Source organism: Hyperolius riggenbachi, chromosome 1, assembly GCF_040937935.1.
Source record: "Hyperolius riggenbachi isolate aHypRig1 chromosome 1, aHypRig1.pri, whole genome shotgun sequence".
Lineage (NCBI taxonomy): Eukaryota > Metazoa > Chordata > Amphibia > Anura > Hyperoliidae > Hyperolius > Hyperolius riggenbachi.
Window position 1 is genome coordinate 413859650 of NC_090646.1, and position 12723 is coordinate 413872372.

At 46.8% G+C, this 12723-nt stretch overlaps 30 non-coding genes across 30 annotated transcripts; all 30 read right to left on the minus strand.

Annotated features, from left to right (window-relative positions):
* Positions 1-318: 318 nt before the first annotated feature.
* TRNAT-UGU (transfer RNA threonine (anticodon UGU)) lies at positions 319-391 on the minus strand. Its single transcript has one exon. It is a non-coding gene; the product is annotated as a tRNA-Thr (tRNA).
* A 102-nt stretch (positions 392-493) lies between these two features.
* On the minus strand, positions 494-576 carry TRNAL-CAG (transfer RNA leucine (anticodon CAG)). The gene has a single exon. It is a non-coding gene; the product is annotated as a tRNA-Leu (tRNA).
* Positions 577-1024: 448 nt separating this feature from the next.
* On the minus strand, positions 1025-1097 carry TRNAT-UGU (transfer RNA threonine (anticodon UGU)). The gene has a single exon. It is a non-coding gene; the product is annotated as a tRNA-Thr (tRNA).
* Positions 1098-1749: 652 nt separating this feature from the next.
* TRNAT-UGU (transfer RNA threonine (anticodon UGU)) lies at positions 1750-1822 on the minus strand. Its single transcript has one exon. It is a non-coding gene; the product is annotated as a tRNA-Thr (tRNA).
* Positions 1823-1925: 103 nt separating this feature from the next.
* On the minus strand, positions 1926-2008 carry TRNAL-CAG (transfer RNA leucine (anticodon CAG)). Its single transcript has one exon. It is a non-coding gene; the product is annotated as a tRNA-Leu (tRNA).
* Positions 2009-2474: 466 nt separating this feature from the next.
* On the minus strand, positions 2475-2547 carry TRNAT-UGU (transfer RNA threonine (anticodon UGU)). Its single transcript has one exon. It is a non-coding gene; the product is annotated as a tRNA-Thr (tRNA).
* Positions 2548-2648: 101 nt separating this feature from the next.
* On the minus strand, positions 2649-2731 carry TRNAL-CAG (transfer RNA leucine (anticodon CAG)). The gene has a single exon. It is a non-coding gene; the product is annotated as a tRNA-Leu (tRNA).
* Positions 2732-3198: 467 nt separating this feature from the next.
* On the minus strand, positions 3199-3271 carry TRNAT-UGU (transfer RNA threonine (anticodon UGU)). The gene has a single exon. It is a non-coding gene; the product is annotated as a tRNA-Thr (tRNA).
* Positions 3272-3905: 634 nt separating this feature from the next.
* Positions 3906-3978, minus strand: TRNAT-UGU (transfer RNA threonine (anticodon UGU)). The gene has a single exon. It is a non-coding gene; the product is annotated as a tRNA-Thr (tRNA).
* Positions 3979-4081: 103 nt separating this feature from the next.
* Positions 4082-4164, minus strand: TRNAL-CAG (transfer RNA leucine (anticodon CAG)). The gene has a single exon. It is a non-coding gene; the product is annotated as a tRNA-Leu (tRNA).
* Positions 4165-4536: 372 nt separating this feature from the next.
* On the minus strand, positions 4537-4609 carry TRNAT-UGU (transfer RNA threonine (anticodon UGU)). Its single transcript has one exon. It is a non-coding gene; the product is annotated as a tRNA-Thr (tRNA).
* A 103-nt stretch (positions 4610-4712) lies between these two features.
* On the minus strand, positions 4713-4795 carry TRNAL-CAG (transfer RNA leucine (anticodon CAG)). Its single transcript has one exon. It is a non-coding gene; the product is annotated as a tRNA-Leu (tRNA).
* A 466-nt stretch (positions 4796-5261) lies between these two features.
* TRNAA-UGC (transfer RNA alanine (anticodon UGC)) lies at positions 5262-5334 on the minus strand. The gene has a single exon. It is a non-coding gene; the product is annotated as a tRNA-Ala (tRNA).
* Positions 5335-5436: 102 nt separating this feature from the next.
* TRNAL-CAG (transfer RNA leucine (anticodon CAG)) lies at positions 5437-5519 on the minus strand. Its single transcript has one exon. It is a non-coding gene; the product is annotated as a tRNA-Leu (tRNA).
* A 468-nt stretch (positions 5520-5987) lies between these two features.
* Positions 5988-6060, minus strand: TRNAT-UGU (transfer RNA threonine (anticodon UGU)). The gene has a single exon. It is a non-coding gene; the product is annotated as a tRNA-Thr (tRNA).
* Positions 6061-6162: 102 nt separating this feature from the next.
* On the minus strand, positions 6163-6245 carry TRNAL-CAG (transfer RNA leucine (anticodon CAG)). Its single transcript has one exon. It is a non-coding gene; the product is annotated as a tRNA-Leu (tRNA).
* Positions 6246-6693: 448 nt separating this feature from the next.
* TRNAT-UGU (transfer RNA threonine (anticodon UGU)) lies at positions 6694-6766 on the minus strand. Its single transcript has one exon. It is a non-coding gene; the product is annotated as a tRNA-Thr (tRNA).
* A 104-nt stretch (positions 6767-6870) lies between these two features.
* Positions 6871-6953, minus strand: TRNAL-CAG (transfer RNA leucine (anticodon CAG)). The gene has a single exon. It is a non-coding gene; the product is annotated as a tRNA-Leu (tRNA).
* A 466-nt stretch (positions 6954-7419) lies between these two features.
* On the minus strand, positions 7420-7492 carry TRNAT-UGU (transfer RNA threonine (anticodon UGU)). Its single transcript has one exon. It is a non-coding gene; the product is annotated as a tRNA-Thr (tRNA).
* Positions 7493-8141: 649 nt separating this feature from the next.
* On the minus strand, positions 8142-8214 carry TRNAT-UGU (transfer RNA threonine (anticodon UGU)). The gene has a single exon. It is a non-coding gene; the product is annotated as a tRNA-Thr (tRNA).
* Positions 8215-8319: 105 nt separating this feature from the next.
* Positions 8320-8402, minus strand: TRNAL-CAG (transfer RNA leucine (anticodon CAG)). The gene has a single exon. It is a non-coding gene; the product is annotated as a tRNA-Leu (tRNA).
* A 468-nt stretch (positions 8403-8870) lies between these two features.
* On the minus strand, positions 8871-8943 carry TRNAT-UGU (transfer RNA threonine (anticodon UGU)). The gene has a single exon. It is a non-coding gene; the product is annotated as a tRNA-Thr (tRNA).
* Positions 8944-9046: 103 nt separating this feature from the next.
* Positions 9047-9129, minus strand: TRNAL-CAG (transfer RNA leucine (anticodon CAG)). The gene has a single exon. It is a non-coding gene; the product is annotated as a tRNA-Leu (tRNA).
* A 467-nt stretch (positions 9130-9596) lies between these two features.
* On the minus strand, positions 9597-9669 carry TRNAT-UGU (transfer RNA threonine (anticodon UGU)). Its single transcript has one exon. It is a non-coding gene; the product is annotated as a tRNA-Thr (tRNA).
* Positions 9670-9771: 102 nt separating this feature from the next.
* On the minus strand, positions 9772-9854 carry TRNAL-CAG (transfer RNA leucine (anticodon CAG)). The gene has a single exon. It is a non-coding gene; the product is annotated as a tRNA-Leu (tRNA).
* A 467-nt stretch (positions 9855-10321) lies between these two features.
* On the minus strand, positions 10322-10394 carry TRNAT-UGU (transfer RNA threonine (anticodon UGU)). The gene has a single exon. It is a non-coding gene; the product is annotated as a tRNA-Thr (tRNA).
* Positions 10395-10497: 103 nt separating this feature from the next.
* On the minus strand, positions 10498-10580 carry TRNAL-CAG (transfer RNA leucine (anticodon CAG)). Its single transcript has one exon. It is a non-coding gene; the product is annotated as a tRNA-Leu (tRNA).
* Positions 10581-11047: 467 nt separating this feature from the next.
* On the minus strand, positions 11048-11120 carry TRNAT-UGU (transfer RNA threonine (anticodon UGU)). The gene has a single exon. It is a non-coding gene; the product is annotated as a tRNA-Thr (tRNA).
* Positions 11121-11223: 103 nt separating this feature from the next.
* On the minus strand, positions 11224-11306 carry TRNAL-CAG (transfer RNA leucine (anticodon CAG)). The gene has a single exon. It is a non-coding gene; the product is annotated as a tRNA-Leu (tRNA).
* A 467-nt stretch (positions 11307-11773) lies between these two features.
* TRNAT-UGU (transfer RNA threonine (anticodon UGU)) lies at positions 11774-11846 on the minus strand. The gene has a single exon. It is a non-coding gene; the product is annotated as a tRNA-Thr (tRNA).
* Between the last annotated feature and the right edge of the window lie 877 nt (positions 11847-12723).

Genomic DNA, 12723 nt, shown 5'->3' on the forward strand with positions numbered 1-12723 from the left:
TATTAGGCCAACCCATGAATGGTGGCATAAGCACCAGTGTTGGCTTCTTGGCCATCCAGAAGAACGGAATACGGCCGCTCTCTTTTTAGGAAGAGAATGTTATGAATGTGGTCTAAGTCTTCTAGGAGCCAGTAAGGTTTTTTTTTTTTTTTTTGCTCAAAGTGGGGTCAATGTTGTGAACCTTGACCAGGGTTGAATGTAATGTGATCTTTCATGTAAGGGGAGTTGACCTAGAGGCAGTGGCGGTTTTTGATAAGACAGATGGTGAAAGAAAATAGGTTGTCAGGAAAGAAAGATACAGCGCATGAAATAACGCTTAGGCCCTAGTGAGATTTGAACTCACGACCCCTGGTTTACAAGACCAGTGCTCTAACCCCTGAGCTATAGAGCCACAGTGCTCTGCTGTGTAAATGTGTTAAAAAAAAAAAAAAAAAACGTTCTTGGCTGTGAAAGACTAGCAGGTAGGGGAACCGTGAAAAAACCATGCAAACGCTGTCAGAAGTGGGATTTGAACCCACGCCTCCAGGGGAGACTGCGACCTGAACGCAGCGCCTTAGACCGCTCGGCCATCCTGACACGGAGGTCACGGAGGTTGAGAGAGCTGAATTGTGGTCTTCTACGAAGCCTTCAATCAAGACATGTGAATGGCACCTAGCCCTTGAGGGCAGAAGTAAGGCAGCCTCCAGCTCTAGAATCATAGCTACCGTTATTAGGCCAACCCATGAATGGTGGCATAAGCACCAGTGTTGGCTTCTTGGCCATCCAGAAGAACGGAATACGGCCGCTCTCTTTTTAGGAAGAGAATGTTATGAATGTGGTCTAAGTCTTCTAGGAGCCAGTAAGGTTTTTTTTTTTTTTTTGCTCAAAGTGGGGTCAATGTTGTGAACCTTGACCAGGGTTGAATGTAATGTGATCTTTCATGTAAGGGGAGTTGACCTAGAGGCAGTGGCGGTTTTTGATAAGACAGCTGGTGAAAGAAAATAGGTTGTCAGGAAAGAAAGATACAGCGCATGAAATACCGCTTAGGCCCTAGTGAGATTTGAACTCACGACCCCTGGTTTACAAGACCAGTGCTCTAACCCCTGAGCTATAGAGCCACAGTGCTCTGTTGTGTAAATGTGTTAAAAAAAAAAAAAAAAAACGTTCTTGGCTGTGAAAGACTAGCAGGTAGGGGAACCGTGAAAAAACCATGCAAACGCTGTCAGAAGTGGGATTTGAACCCACGCCTCCAGGGGAGACTGCGACCTGAACGCAGCGCCTTAGACCGCTCGCCCATCCTGACACGGAGGTGCATTGTGCCACCGGAAAGTAGGGTGGTTGAGAGAGCTGAATTGTGGTCTTCTACGAAGCCTTCAATCAAGACATGTGAATGGCACCTAGCCCTTGAGGGCAGAAGTAAGGCAGCCTCCAGCTCTAGAATCATAGCTACCGTTATTAGGCCAACCCATGAATGGTGGCATAAGCACCAGTGTTGGCTTCTTGGCCATCCAGAAGAACGGAATACGGCCGCTCTCTTTTTAGGAAGAGAATGTTATGAATGTGGTCTAAGTCTTCTTGGAGCCAGTAAGGTTTTTTTTTTTTTTTTGCTCAAAGTGGGGTCAATGTTGTGAACCTTGACCAGGGTTGAATGTAATGTGATCTTTCATGTAAGGGGAGTTGACCTAGAGGCAGTGGCGGTTTTTGATAAGACAGCTGGTGAAAGAAAATAGGTTGTCAGGAAAGAAAGATACAGCGCATGAAATAACGCTTAGGCCCTAGTGAGATTTGAACTCACAACCCCTGGTTTACAAGACCAGTGCTCTAACCCCTGAGCTATAGAGCCACAGTGCTCTGTTGTGTAAATGTGTTAAAAAAACAAACAAAAAAACGTTCTTGGCTGTGAAAGACTAGCAGGTAGGGGAACCGTGAAAAAACCATGCAAACGCTGTCAGAAGTGGGATTTGAACCCACGCCTCCAGGGGAGACTGCGACCTGAACGCAGCGCCTTAGACCGCTCGGCCATCCTGACACAGAGGTGCATTGTGCCACCGGAAAGTAGGGTGGTTGAGAGAGCTGAATTGTGGTCTTCTACGAAGCCTTCAATCAAGACATGTGAATGGCACCTAGCCCTTGAGGGCAGAAGTAAGGCAGCCTCCAGCTCTAGAATCATAGCTACCGTTATTAGGCCAACCCATGAATGGTGGCATAAGCACCAGTGTTGGCTTCTTGGCCATCCAGAAGAACGGAATACGGCCGCTCTCTTTTTAGGAAGAGAATGTTATGAATGTGGTCTAAGTCTTCTTGGAGCCAGTAAGGTTTTGTTTTTTTTTTGCTCAAAGTGGGGTCAATGTTGTGAACCTTGACCAGGGTTGAATGTAATGTGATCTTTCATGTAAGGGGAGTTGACCTAGAGGCAGTGGCGGTTTTTGATAAGACAGCTGGTGAAAGAAAATAGGTTGTCAGGAAAGAAAGATACAGCGCATGAAATAACGCTTAGGCCCTAGTGAGATTTGAACTCACAACCCCTGGTTTACAAGACCAGTGCTCTAACCCCTGAGCTATAGAGCCACAGTGCTCTGTTGTGTAAATGTGTTAAAAAAAAAAAAAAAAACGTTCTTGGCTGTGAAAGACTAGCAGGTAGGGGAACCGTGAAAAAACCATGCAAACGCTGTCAGAAGTGGGATTTGAACCCACGCCTCCAGGGGAGACTGCGACCTGAACGCAGCGCCTTAGACCGCTCGGCCATCCTGACACGGAGGTGCATTGTGCCACCGGAAAGTAGGGTGGTTGAGAGAGCTGAATTGTGGTCTTCTACGAAGCCTTCAATCAAGACATGTGAATGGCACCTAGCCCTTGAGGGCAGAAGTAAGGCAGCCTCCAGCTCTAGAATCATAGCTACCGTTATTAGGCCAACCCATGAATGGTGGCATAAGCACCAGTGTTGGCTTCTTGGCCATCCAGAAGAACGGAATACGGCCGCTCTCTTTTTAGGAAGAGAATGTTATGAATGTGGTCTAAGTCTTCTAGGAGCCAGTAAGGTTTTTTTTTTTTTTTTGCTCAAAGTGGGGTCAATGTTGTGAACCTTGACCAGGGTTGAATGTAATGTGATCTTTCATGTAAGGGGAGTTGACCTAGAGGCAGTGGCGGTTTTTGATAAGACAGCTGGTGAAAGAAAATAGGTTGTCAGGAAAGAAAGATACAGCGCATGAAATAACGCTTAGGCCCTAGTGAGATTTGAACTCACGACCCCTGGTTTACAAGACCAGTGCTCTAACCCCTGAGCTATAGAGCCACAGAGCTCTGCTGTGTAAATGTGTTAAAAAAAAAAAAAAAAAAACGTTCTTGGCTGTGAAAGACTAGCAGGTAGGGGAACCGTGAAAAAACCATGCAAACGCTGTCAGAAGTGGGATTTGAACCCACGCCTCCAGGGGAAACTGCGACCTGAACGCAGCGCCTTAGACCGCTCGGCCATCCTGACACGGAGGTCACGGAGGTTGAGAGAGCTGAATTGTGGTCTTCTACGAAGCCTTCAATCAAGACATGTGAATGGCACCTAGCCCTTGAGGGCAGAAGTAAGGCAGCCTCCAGCTCTAGAATCATAGCTACCGTTATTAGGCCAACCCATGAATGGTGGCATAAGCACCAGTGTTGGCTTCTTGGCCATCCAGAAGAACGGAATACGGCCGCTCTCTTTTTAGGAAGAGAATGTTATGAATGTGGTCTAAGTCTTCTAGGAGCCAGTAAGGTTTTTTTTTTTTTTTTGCTCAAAGTGGGGTCAATGTTGTGAACCTTGACCAGGGTTGAATGTAATGTGATCTTTCATGTAAGGGGAGTTGACCTAGAGGCAGTGGCGGTTTTTGATAAGACAGCTGGTGAAAGAAAATAGGTTGTCAGGAAAGAAAGATACAGCGCATGAAATACCGCTTAGGCCCTAGTGAGATTTGAACTCACGACCCCTGGTTTACAAGACCAGTGCTCTAACCCCTGAGCTATAGAGCCACAGTGCTCTGCTGTGTAAATGTGTTAAAAAAAAAAAAAAAAAAACGTTCTTGGCTGTGAAAGACTAGCAGGTAGGGGAACCGTGAAAAAACCATGCAAACGCTGTCAGAAGTGGGATTTGAACCCACGCCTCCAGGGGAGACTGCGACCTGAACGCAGCGCCTTAGACCGCTCGGCCATCCTGACACGGAGGTGCATTGTGCCACCGGAAAGTAGGGTGGTTGAGAGAGCTGAATTGTGGTCTTCTACGAAGCCTTCAATCAAGACATGTGAATGGCACCTAGCCCTTGAGGGCAGAAGTAAGGCAGCCTCCAGCTCTAGAATCATAGCTACCGTTATTAGGCCAACCCATGAATGGTGGCATCCAGAAGAACGGAATACGGCCGCTCTCTTTTTAGGAAGAGAATGTTATGAATGTGGCCTTGACCAGGGTTGAATGTAATGTGATCTTTCATGTAAGGGGAGTTGACCTAGAGGCAGTGGCGGTTTTTGATAAGATGGCTGGTGAAAGAAAATAGGTTGTCAGGAAAGAAAGATACAGCGCATGAAATAACGCTTAGGCCCTAGTGAGATTTGAACTCACGACCCCTGGTTTACAAGACCAGTGCTCTAACCCCTGAGCTATAGAGCCACAGTGCTCTGTTGTGTAAATGTGTTAAAAAAAAAAAAAAAAAAACGTTCTTGGCTGTGAAAGACTAGCAGGTAGGGGAACCGTGAAAAAACCATGCAAACGCTGTCAGAAGTGGGATTTGAACCCACGCCTCCAGGGGAGACTGCGACCTGAACGCAGCGCCTTAGACCGCTCGGCCATCCTGACACGGAGGTGCATTGTGCCACCGGAAAGTAGGGTGGTTGAGAGAGCTGAATTGTGGTCTTCTACGAAGCCTTCAATCAAGACATGTGAATGGCACCTAGCCCTTGAGGGCAGAAGTAAGGCAGCCTCCAGCTCTAGAATCATAGCTACCGTTATTAGGCCAACCCATGAATGGTGGCATAAGCACCAGTGTTGGCTTCTTGGCCATCCAGAAGAACGGAATACGGCCGCTCTCTTTTTAGGAAGAGAATGTTATGAATGTGGTCTAAGTCTTCTTGGAGCCAGTAAGGTTTTTTTTTTTTTTTGCTCAAAGTGGGGTCAATGTTGTGAACCTTGACCAGGGTTGAATGTAATGTGATCTTTCATGTAAGGGGAGTTGACCTAGAGGCAGTGGCGGTTTTTGATAAGACAGCTGGTGAAAGAAAATAGGTTGTCAGGAAAGAAAGATACAGCGCATGAAATAACGCTTAGGCCCTAGTGAGATTTGAACTCACAACCCCTGGTTTGCAAGACCAGTGCTCTAACCCCTGAGCTATAGAGCCACAGTGCTCTGTTGTGTAAATGTGTTAAAAAAAAAAAAAAAAAACGTTCTTGGCTGTGAAAGACTAGCAGGTAGGGGAACCGTGAAAAAACCATGCAAACGCTGTCAGAAGTGGGATTTGAACCCACGCCTCCAGGGGAGACTGCGACCTGAACGCAGCGCCTTAGACCGCTCGGCCATCCTGACACGGAGGTACATTGTGCCACCGGAAAGTAGGGTGGTTGAGAGAGCTGAATTGTGGTCTTCTACGAAGCCTTCAATCAAGACATGTGAATGGCACCTAGCCCTTGAGGGCAGAAGTAAGGCAGCCTCCAGTTCTAGAATCATAGCTACCGTTATTAGGCCAACCCATGAATGGTGGCATAAGCACCAGTGTTGGCTTCTTGGCCATCCAGAAGAACGGAATACGGCCGCTCTCTTTTTAGGAAGAGAATGTTATGAATGTGGTCTAAGTCTTCTAGGAGCCAGTAAGGTTTTTTTTTTTTTTTTTGCTCAAAGTGGGGTCAATGTTGTGAACCTTGACCAGGGTTGAATGTAATGTGATCTTTCATGTAAGGGGAGTTGACCTAGAGGCAGTGGCGGTTTTTGATAAGACAGATGGTGAAAGAAAATAGGTTGTCAGGAAAGAAAGATACAGCGCATGAAATAACGCTTAGGCCCTAGTGAGATTTGAACTCACGACCCCTGGTTTACAAGACCAGTGCTCTAACCCCTGAGCTATAGAGCCACAGTGCTCTGCTGTGTAAATGTGTTAAAAAAAAAAAAAAAAAACGTTCTTGGCTGTGAAAGACTAGCAGGTAGGGGAACCGTGAAAAAACCATGCAAACGCTGTCAGAAGTGGGATTTGAACCCACGCCTCCAGGGGAGACTGCGACCTGAACGCAGCGCCTTAGACCGCTCGGCCATCCTGACACGGAGGTCACGGAGGTTGAGAGAGCTGAATTGTGGTCTTCTACGAAGCCTTCAATCAAGACATGTGAATGGCACCTAGCCCTTGAGGGCAGAAGTAAGGCAGCCTCCAGCTCTAGAATCATAGCTACCGTTATTAGGCCAACCCATGAATGGTGGCATAAGCACCAGTGTTGGCTTCTTGGCCATCCAGAAGAACGGAATACGGCCGCTCTCTTTTTAGGAAGAGAATGTTATGAATGTGGTCTAAGTCTTCTAGGAGCCAGTAAGGTTTTTTTTTTTTTTTTGCTCAAAGTGGGGTCAATGTTGTGAACCTTGACCAGGGTTGAATGTAATGTGATCTTTCATGTAAGGGGAGTTGACCTAGAGGCAGTGGCGGTTTTTGATAAGACAGCTGGTGAAAGAAAATAGGTTGTCAGGAAAGAAAGATACAGCGCATGAAATACCGCTTAGGCCCTAGTGAGATTTGAACTCACGACCCCTGGTTTACAAGACCAGTGCTCTAACCCCTGAGCTATAGAGCCACAGTGCTCTGCTGTGTAAATGTGTTAAAAAAAAAAAAAAAAAAAACGTTCTTGGCTGTGAAAGACTAGCAGGTAGGGGAACCGTGAAAAAACCATGCAAACGCTGTCAGAAGTGGGATTTGAACCCACACCTCCAGGGGAGACTGCGACCTGAACGCAGCGCCTTAGACCGCTCGGCCATCCTGACACGGAGGTGCATTGTGCCACCGGAAAGTAGGGTGGTTGAGAGAGCTGAATTGTGGTCTTCTACGAAGCCTTCAATCAAGACATGTGAATGGCACCTAGCCCTTGAGGGCAGAAGTAAGGCAGCCTCCAGCTCTAGAATCATAGCTACCGTTATTAGGCCAACCCATGAATGGTGGCATAAGCACCAGTGTTGGCTTCTTGGCCATCCAGAAGAACGGAATACGGCCGCTCTCTTTTTAGGAAGAGAATGTTATGAATGTGGTCTAAGTCTTCTTGGAGCCAGTAAGGTTTTTTTTTTTTTTTGCTCAAAGTGGGGTCAATGTTGTGAACCTTGACCAGGGTTGAATGTAATGTGATCTTTCATGTAAGGGGAGTTGACCTAGAGGCAGTGGCGGTTTTTGATAAGACAGCTGGTGAAAGAAAATAGGTTGTCAGGAAAGAAAGATACAGCGCATGAAATAACGCTTAGGCCCTAGTGAGATTTGAACTCACGACCCCTGGTTTACAAGACCAGTGCTCTAACCCCTGAGCTATAGAGCCACAGTGCTCTGTTGTGTAAATGTGTTTAAAAAAAAAAAAAAACGTTCTTGGCTGTGAAAGACTAGCAGGTAGGGGAACCGTGAAAAAACCATGCAAATGCTGTCAGAAGTGGGATTTGAACCCGCGCCTCCAGGGGAGACTGCGACCTGAACGCAGCGCCTTAGACCGCTCGGCCATCCTGACACGGAGGTGCATTGTGCCACCGGAAAGTAGGGTGGTTGAGAGAGCTGAATTGTGGTCTTCTACGAAGCCTTCAATCAAGACATGTGAATGGCACCTAGCCCTTGAGGGCAGAAGTAAGGCAGCCTCCAGCTCTAGAATCATAGCTACCGTTATTAGGCCAACCCATGAATGGTGGCATAAGCACCAGTGTTGGCTTCTTGGCCATCCAGAAGAACGGAATACGGCCGCTCTCTTTTTAGGAAGAGAATGTTATGAATGTGGTCTAAGTCTTCTTGGAGCCAGTAAGGTTTTTTCTTTTTTTTGCTCAAAGTGGGGTCAATGTTGTGAACCTTGACCAGGGTTGAATGTAATGTGATCTTTCATGTAAGGGGAGTTGACCTAGAGGCAGTGGCGGTTTTTGATAAGACAGCTGGTGAAAGAAAATAGGTTGTCAGGAAAGAAAGATACAGCGCATGAAATAACGCTTAGGCCCTAGTGAGATTTGAACTCACGACCCCTGGTTTACAAGACCAGTGCTCTAACCCCTGAGCTATAGAGCCACAGTGCTCTGTTGTGTAAATGTGTTAAAAAAAAAAAAAAAAAAAAACGTTCTTGGCTGTGAAAGACTAGCAGGTAGGGGAACCGTGAAAAAACCATGCAAATGCTGTCAGAAGTGGGATTTGAACCCACGCCTCCAGGGGAGACTGCGACCTGAACGCAGCGCCTTAGACCGCTCGGCCATCCTGACACGGAGGTGCATTGTGCCACCGGAAAGTAGGGTGGTTGAGAGAGCTGAATTGTGGTCTTCTACGAAGCCTTCAATCAAGACATGTGAATGGCACCTAGCCCTTGAGGGCAGAAGTAAGGCAGCCTCCAGCTCTAGAATCATAGCTACCGTTATTAGGCCAACCCATGAATGGTGGCATAAGCACCAGTGTTGGCTTCTTGGCCATCCAGAAGAACGGAATACGGCCGCTCTCTTTTTAGGAAGAGAATGTTATGAATGTGGTCTAAGTCTTCTTGGAGCCAGTAAGGTTTTTTTTTTTTTTTTTGCTCAAAGTGGGGTCAATGTTGTGAACCTTGACCAGGGTTGAATGTAATGTGATCTTTCATGTAAGGGGAGTTGACCTAGAGGCAGTGGCGGTTTTTGATAAGACAGCTGGTGAAAGAAAATAGGTTGTCAGGAAAGAGAGATACAGCGCATGAAATAACGCTTAGGCCCTAGTGAGATTTGAACTCACGACCCCTGGTTTACAAGACCAGTGCTCTAACCCCTGAGCTATAGAGCCACAGTGCTCTGTTGTGTAAATGTGTTAAAAAAAAAAAAAAAAAACCGTTCTTGGCTGTGAAAGACTAGCAGGTAGGGGAACCGTGAAAAAACCATGCAAACGCTGTCAGAAGTGGGATTTGAACCCACGCCTCCAGGGGAGACTGCGACCTGAACGCAGCGCCTTAGACCGCTCGGCCATCCTGACACGGAGGTGCATTGTGCCACCGGAAAGTAGGGTGGTTGAGAGAGCTGAATTGTGGTCTTCTACGAAGCCTTCAATCAAGACATGTGAATGGCACCTAGCCCTTGAGGGCAGAAGTAAGGCAGCCTCCAGCTCTAGAATCATAGCTACCGTTATTAGGCCAACCCATGAATGGTGGCATAAGCACCAGTGTTGGCTTCTTGGCCATCCAGAAGAACGGAATACGGCCGCTCTCTTTTTAGGAAGAGAATGTTATGAATGTGGTCTAAGTCTTCTTGGAGCCAGTAAGGTTTTTTTTTTTTTTTTGCTCAAAGTGGGGTCAATGTTGTGAACCTTGACCAGGGTTGAATGTAATGTGATCTTTCATGTAAGGGGAGTTGACCTAGAGGCAGTGGCGGTTTTTGATAAGACAGCTGGTGAAAGAAAATAGGTTGTCAGGAAAGAAAGATACAGCGCATGAAATAACGCTTAGGCCCTAGTGAGATTTGAACTCACGACCCCTGGTTTACAAGACCAGTGCTCTAACCCCTGAGCTATAGAGCCACAGTGCTCTGTTGTGTAAATGTGTTAAAAAAAAAAAAAAAAAACGTTCTTGGCTGTGAAAGACTAGCAGGTAGGGGAACCGTGAAAAAACCATGCAAACGCTGTCAGAAGTGGGATTTGAACCCACGCCTCCAGGGGAGACTGCGACCTGAACGCAGCGCCTTAGACCGCTCGGCCATCCTGACACAGAGGTGCATTGTGCCACCGGAAAGTAGGGTGGTTGAGAGAGCTGAATTGTGGTCTTCTACGAAGCCTTCAATCAAGACATGTGAATGGCACCTAGCCCTTGAGGGCAGAAGTAAGGCAGCCTCCAGCTCTAGAATCATAGCTACCGTTATTAGGCCAACCCATGAATGGTGGCATAAGCACCAGTGTTGGCTTCTTGGCCATCCAGAAGAACGGAATACGGCCGCTCTCTTTTTAGGAAGAGAATGTTATGAATGTGGTCTAAGTCTTCTTGGAGCCAGTAAGGTTTTTTTTTTTTTTTTGCTCAAAGTGGGGTCAATGTTGTGAACCTTGACCAGGGTTGAATGTAATGTGATCTTTCATGTAAGGGGAGTTGACCTAGAGGCAGTGGCGGTTTTTGATAAGACAGCTGGTGAAAGAAAATAGGTTGTCAGGAAAGAAAGATACAGCGCATGAAATAACGCTTAGGCCCTAGTGAGATTTGAACTCACGACCCCTGGTTTACAAGACCAGTGCTCTAACCCCTGAGCTATAGAGCCACAGTGCTCTGTTGTGTAAATGTGTTAAAAAAAAAAAAAAAAAAACGTTCTTGGCTGTGAAAGACTAGCAGGTAGGGGAACCGTGAAAAAACCATGCAAACGCTGTCAGAAGTGGGATTTGAACCCACGCCTCCAGGGGAGACTGCGACCTGAACGCAGCGCCTTAGACCGCTCGGCCATCCTGACACGGAGGTGCATTGTGCCACCGGAAAGTAGGGTGGTTGAGAGAGCTGAATTGTGGTCTTCTACGAAGCCTTCAATCAAGACATGTGAATGGCACCTAGCCCTTGAGGGCAGAAGTAAGGCAGCCTCCAGCTCTAGAATCATAGCTACCGTTATTAGGCCAACCCATGAATGGTGGCATAAGCACCAGTGTTGGCTTCTTGGCCATCCAGAAGAACGGAATACGGCCGCTCTCTTTTTAGGAAGAGAATGTTATGAATGTGGTCTAAGTCTTCTTGGAGCCAGTAAGGTTTTTTTTTTTTTTTTGCTCAAAGTGGGGTCAATGTTGTGAACCTTGACCAGGGTTGAATGTAATGTGATCTTTCATGTAAGGGGAGTTGACCTAGAGGCAGTGGCGGTTTTTGATAAGACAGCTGGTGAAAGAAAATAGGTTGTCAGGAAAGAAAGATACAGCGCATGAAATAACGCTTAGGCCCTAGTGAGATTTGAACTCACGACCCCTGGTTTACAAGACCAGTGCTCTAACCCTTGAGCTATAGAGCCACAGTGCTCTGTTGTGTAAATGTGTTAAAAAAAAAAAAAAAAAAACGTTCTTGGCTGTGAAAGACTAGCAGGTAGGGGAACCGTGAAAAAACCATGCAAACGCTGTCAGAAGTGGGATTTGAACCCACGCCTCCAGGGGAGACTGCGACCTGAACGCAGCGCCTTAGACCGCTCGGCCATCCTGACACGGAGGTGCATTGTGCCACCGGAAAGTAGGGTGGTTGAGAGAGCTGAATTGTGGTCTTCTACGAAGCCTTCAATCAAGACATGTGAATGGCACCTAGCCCTTGAGGGCAGAAGTAAGGCAGCCTCCAGCTCTAGAATCATAGCTACCGTTATTAGGCCAACCCATGAATGGTGGCATAAGCACCAGTGTTGGCTTCTTGGCCATCCAGAAGAACGGAATACGGCCGCTCTCTTTTTAGGAAGAGAATGTTATGAATGTGGTCTAAGTCTTCTTGGAGCCAGTAAGGTTTTTTTTTTTTTTTTGCTCAAAGTGGGGTCAATGTTGTGAACCTTGACCAGGGTTGAATGTAATGTGATCTTTCATGTAAGGGGAGTTGACCTAGAGGCAGTGGCGGTTTTTAATAAGACAGCTGGTGAAAGAAAATAGGTTGTCAGGAAAGAAAGATACAGCGCATGAAATAACGCTTAGGCCCTAGTGAGATTTGAACTCACGACCCCTGGTTTACAAGACCAGTGCTCTAACCCCTGAGCTATAGAGCCACAGTGCTCTGTTGTGTAAATGTGTTAAAAAAAAAAAAAAAAAACGTTCTTGGCTGTGAAAGACTAGCAGGTAGGGGAACCGTGAAAAAACCATGCAAACGCTGTCAGAAGTGGGATTTAAACCCACGCCTCCAGGGGAGACTGCGACCTGAACAGCTCGGCCATCCTGACACGGAGGTGCATTGTGCCACCGGAAAGTAGGGTGGTTGAGAGAGCTGAATTGTGGTCTTCTACGAAGCCTTCAATCAAGACATGTGAATGGCACCTAGCCCTTGAGGGCAGAAGTAAGGCAGCCTCCAGCTCTAGAATCATAGCTACCGTTATTAGGCCAACCCATGAATGGTGGCATAAGCACCAGTGTTGGCTTCTTGGCCATCCAGAAGAACGGAATACGGCCGCTCTCTTTTTAGGAAGAGAATGTTATGAATGTGGTCTAAGTCTTCTTGGAGCCAGTAAGGTTTTTTTTTTTTTTTGCTCAAAGTGGGGTCAATGTTGTGAACCTTGACCAGGGTTGAATGTAATGTGATCTTTCATGTAAGGGGAGTTGACCTAGAGGCAGTGGCGGTTTTTGATAAGACAGCTGGTGAAAGAAAATAGGTTGTCAGGAAAGAAAGATACAGCGCATGAAATACCGCTTAGGCCCTACTGAGATTTGAACTCACGACCCCTGGTTTACAAGACCAGTGCTCTAACCCCTGAGCTATAGAGCCACAGTGCTCTGTTGTGTAAAATGTGTTAAAAAAAAAAAAAAAACGTTCTTGGCTGTGAAAGACTAGCAGGTAGGGGAACCGTGAAAAAACCATGCAAACGCTGTCAGAAGTGGGATTTGAACCCACGCCTCCAGGGGAGACTGCGACCTGAATGCAGCGCCTTAGAC